Source organism: Schistocerca gregaria, chromosome 7 (genome assembly GCF_023897955.1).
Source record: "Schistocerca gregaria isolate iqSchGreg1 chromosome 7, iqSchGreg1.2, whole genome shotgun sequence".
Classification (NCBI taxonomy): Eukaryota; Metazoa; Arthropoda; class Insecta; order Orthoptera; family Acrididae; genus Schistocerca; species Schistocerca gregaria.
Window position 1 is genome coordinate 358,249,371 of NC_064926.1, and position 5,565 is coordinate 358,254,935.

The window sequence follows — 5,565 nt, forward strand, 5'->3', positions numbered from 1 at the left end:
TTAGGACAGAAATGGACATCATAAAAATTATTGCCACAAAAGAATAACCTACACAACCAAAACAAATTTGATATACAAGTACACAAAAGTAAGAAACAAATTTCCGCATTAAGAAAGAAGAGAAAATATTGGCCAGCATCCATATCGAGGCCCAAAATCACAAAAAACAGCTAACCTATTCAAAAAATAACTTAAAACAGATAACCAAAAATTTAATGTATAAAATATCATTCCCCAGTTGTCCTGCCCGCTATGTAAAAAAAAGGCGGAAATTTCGAAACCCATTCCAAAACCACATACATACTTTCAGACTAAACCACTTTGACAAATTATGTATCTGTGTTATCAGATAGAAGAAAACAATTTGGTAGTACAACACAATGAAGCCAATAGTAAGAAGCTAAATCTCTTGCAACAAGCGGAATATTCCTGCATGAAACCAAAAAGCCTGAAAACATGTTGAACAGACAGTTTTCGCTAGCTGTAGCTACTTATGTAATTTTAAATATTTATTTTTAATTTACTCCTTGCATAGGTCAATTTAGATAATTAAGATCATTTACAGTTCATCATAAAACGTTTCTCTGACCGTCTCATGTTAAATTAAATCTGTGAAGTGTTTTTAAAATGTATAAACAAATGTACACCTTGAATGACGTTACATGCGATGATAGAAAATATAAACTAACGTCTGCTGGCAAGAAAAAGTAAAAAAATGTTCGTTCTTGATCGTCCTGTAAGTTTTTCTATTTGTTTCCACACTTTCTTACCATTATTTTCCAAAGATGATTCACAAAATACAAAACCTAACATCTAACGTTCTCATTACAGGAGCATATATTTCACTTTATTCAAGAGCAGAAGTAAGTCATGTATTAAGGCGATTGCATCTGACGATGGACCCACAGGGGGTAATTAACAAAAACAAAAACATTGTGACTGAAGACATTTTTACTCCAAATTCCTGTAAATTTTTGAATGCCTTGAGTGCGTCTGGGGAAGATTTTTCAAATGTTTCTCGAGTTCAAAGGTATTGCTTCGTTAAAAATAAAAGAAAAAATCTCTGAAATATTTAAAGGACAGTAGTCTATATGAAACTTCCTGGCAGATTAAAACTATGTGCCGGACCGAGACTCGGGACCTTTGCCTTTCGCGGGCAAGTGCTCTACCAACTGAGCTATCCAAGCACTGCTCAAGTCCCGTCCTCACAGCTTTAATTCCGCCAGTATCTCGTCTCCTACCTTCCACACTTCACAGAAGCTCTCCTGCGAACCTTGGAGACACTAGTCTATAGTTTGTTAAGGTGTAAGTATGCAGGCTTTTGTGGCCGTTGTCACTTGTTAAAATCTTCTGGGTTGTTAGGCCACGTCATATCTCCTCTAAAATAATCGACGTTTCGATCCCTCTTCTAGGATCTTCCGTTGTCCAATACTGTTACAAAATTGTCAGAGACCAATGTCTAGTGCTCTTATAAAGGGGAGTTTTCCCGCGTTTGTGCTCAATATATGGGAAGATCGGTTAAAATTTTTGGTGGGCCATCGCCATAGGTTAATGTTGCCTCGCTGATGCAGAAGACGGGGTGTTATTGTCTAAACATTTGTACATACTATTGGTGGCCCACCGTCATCGGATAGAAAGGCCTTAATCTGCACTTACTTTGGAGAAGAGTTATTGGTCGAAATAACTCCTACTGCTGTTGGTTGGCCGTCATCATTGGCTAGATGCGAAACTAACAGAGCAAGAGAGGGAGAATGTTTACCGAAAATATTATTGTCCGCCGAAGTGACTTGCAGCGCGTTGTTTACGTTGCTCGCACACCGCGATCGCATTTTCATTTCCTAGACGGCGGGGAGCCACGATGTACAAGGTCTGCAACCGTCCCCTCTCTTTAAATTACATACATTCTTGAAAATTTCAACCGCTTCTCAGACCTTTCTTTTGTAATTGTTTCTTTACTTAGTCAGCACATGTACGTTATTAAAATCGATGTCATAGCCACAGTTCTTATCATGTTCCACTACTGCCGATTTTACACTTTGTTTTAATGGCGTGTACCGTTCGTGTTCCTTAATATGTTCATTAACAGTTCTTCCCGTTTCGCCTGTATACACTTTGCCGCAGCCACATGTCACTGGACAGACGCCTGCACTGACAGAAAAAATCTTTTGTTTCGTTTTGACTAAAGAAAGATGTCAGGATACCATTTTTCTTTAGAATTACGCTTATGCGGTCAGTGACCCTAGAAACTAACGGTAACCTAACGGAGTGAGAAGGCGGTTCCACGACATTTTGGGTAAACATTCCCCCTCTCCTGCTCTGTCCGTTTCGCATCTAGCCAATGATGACGGCCAGTCTATAACAGTGGGAGGAACTTCAACCAATAACTTTTCTCCAGCGTAAGTGTGAAATAATGTCTTTCTATGACGATGGTCCACCAATAGTATCTACGAGAGATTCGCCAATAACGCCCCTACGTCTGCATCAGTGCGACAGTATTAGCCTATGATGATGGCCCACCAAAAGGTAGCCACAAAAATTTTAACCAATCCTCCCATTTCTCCAGCACAAATGAAGCAAAACTCCCCTTTGCAAAAGAACGCGACACTTGTTTCTGACAGTGCTTAACAGTATTGGACACCGGAAGATCCTGAAGAAGATCCTAGCAGAGGGATCGAAACGTATACTACACTCCTGGAAATTGAAATAAGAACACCGTGAATTCATTGTCCCAGGAAGGGGAAACTTTATTGACACATTCCTGGGGTCAGATACATCAAATGATCACACTGACAGAACCACAGGCACATAGACACAGGCAACAGAGCATGCACAATGTCGGCACTACTACAGTGTATATCCACCTTTCGCAGCAATGCAGGCTGCTATTCTCCCATGGAGACGATCGTAGAGATGCTGGATGTAGTCCTGTGGAACGGCTTGCCATGCCATTTCCATCTGGCGCCACAGTTGGACCAGCGTTCGTGCTGGACGTGCAGACCGCGTGAAACGACGCTTCATCCAGTCCCAAACATGCTCAATGGGGGACAGATCCGGAGATCTTGCTGGCCAGGGTAGTTGACTTACACCTTCTAGAGCACGTTGGGTGGCACGGGATACATGCGGACGTGCATTGTCCTATTGGAACAGAAAGTTCCCTTGCCGGTCTAGGAATGGTAGAACGATGGGTTCGATGACGGTTTGGATGTACCGTGCACTATTCAGTGTCCCCTCGACGATCACCAGAGGTGTACGGCCAGTGTAGGAGATCGCTCCCCACACCATGATGCCGGGTGTTGGCCCTGTGTGCCTCGGTCGTATGCAGTCCTGATTGTGGCGCTCACCTGCACGGCGCCAAACACGCATACGACCATCATTGGCACCAAGGCAGAAGCGACTCTCATCGCTGAAGACGACACGTCTCCATTCGTCCATCCATTCACGCCTGTCGCGACACCACTGGAGGCGGGCTGCACGATGTTGGGGCGTGAGCAGAAGACGGCCTAAGGTGTGCGGGACCGTAGCCCAGCTTCATGGAGACGGTTGCGAATGGTCCTCGCCGATACCCCAGGAGCAACAGTGTCCCTAATTTGCTGGGAAGTGGCGGTGCGGTCCCCTACGGCACTGCGTAGGATCCTACGGTCTTGGCGTGCATCCGTGCGTCGCTGCGGTCCGGTCCCAGGTCGACGGGCACGTGCACCTTCCTCCGACCACTGGCGACAACATCGATGTACTGTGGAGACCTCACGCCCCACGTGTTAAGCAATTCGGCGGTACGGCCACCCGGCCTCCCGCATGCCCACTATACGCCCTCGCTCAAAGTCCGTCAACTGCACATACGGTTCACGTCCACGCTGTCGCGGCATGCTACCAGTGTTAAAGACTGCGATGGAGCTCCGTATCCCACGGCAAACTGGCTGACACTGACGGCGGCGGTGCACAAATGCTGAGCAGCTAGCGCCATTCGAAGGCCAACACCGCGGTTCCTGGTGTGTCCGCTGTGCCGTGCGTGTGATCATTGCTTGTACAGCCCTCTCGCAGTGTCCGGAGCAAGTATGGTGGGTCTGACACACCGGTGTCAATGTGTGCTTTTTTCCATTTCCAGGAGTGTATTTAAGAGGATATCACTCGTCCTAACAACCAAGAAGATTTAACTTTAGTGACAATTTCCACGAAAGCCTACAGACGCTTGTATGTGCAAGAAGTTTATACACTATCAGTAGACTGGAGAACTGTCGCAGAAGAAGAGGTAAATTACTAAGCGATCTGGTCTTTCTCCCCCGGTTCTTGATAATGATGTTATTTCCAAATTCACCAGAATTAGGCACCACGTCCACACATTGAAAGCCAGGACGGTCGACCAAAGAGCGAGCCAAGCATTTGTTCGAGAAAGAATCCAGCAAATATGCAGAGACTTGGATTACGTTAGCTCCGTTTTAATTAATGTGCTTTTTTCACTAGCGGCAGCTCTTTGACTCCAGGTCTGGGATAAAGTGCACAGAATTACGTTTGATCATTCAACAACGTTTTCGGATTTCAGTGCTATGGAACAAAAAGCAAAGTTCGACAAGCTAGCGGTTAAATTGATCAAGGATGATGCCACTGTGGATCCGAAACGAGTAGTGGTGAACTTCTCGTCAGAAGTACTCGTCGAAGCAACTGTTTCAGTTCTGGCCAAAGGTTGAATTTCGCAGCTACATCGAAGGGAATACCTTTTGAAGAAATCGTAAGTGCCGTCGAAGCATACTTGTTTCGTCTTCCGAAGGTGCAGGTCGAAGAATTAAGAAAAGATGTGCCGAGAGTTCTACGGAAACCGAAACCCCCCAAAAGCAACATATCAGCGCAGGAAGGAAATCTCTTAATGAACTCATGAGAAACTAGTGCATCGTTATAACGAAGTCGGATAAGGGGAATGCTACTGCTGTTTTGGACTCTGTGGATTATCAAAGGAAGATGGAACAACTATTACCTGATCCCGTGTATCGCAAGTTAAAAAGCGATCCGACGAGCAGAATCGTTCCGAGACTGAAAAACCTGATATCTGACTCCAGACTGGACAGTTCTATTACAAAGAATCTAACGCCTCGAATACCTGTCGCACCCATAGTGTATGGACTATCGAAGATACATAAAGAATTGTTTTCTTTGAGGCCTGTCGTCAGAAAGTAACTCGCCAACTTAGTTGGTAAAACAATTACTTTTGTCAAAGATTCGAAACCATCTTTTATTAATTATATGCACAATGAAGATATGTGCAGGTGACATTCTTGTTAGTTTCGATGTGACATTGTTATCTACTAACGTCCCAGTACCAGATACAATGGATCTCATAAGGAAGAAAGTTGCTCCAGATGTTTGTAATTTAAATGAATTATGTCTTCGTTCGAGTTATTTCAAATACAATGGTGAATTCTATGAAAAAGCTGACGGCCTTGCTATGGGCTCACCCATATCGCCAGTTGCAACTGACATTTTAATGGAACAGATTGAGCAAGAGACATTAAGTAGTGCTCCATTGAAGCCTTATTGTTGGTTCCCCTAGGTGACAGTACATGTGTTGTATGGCCA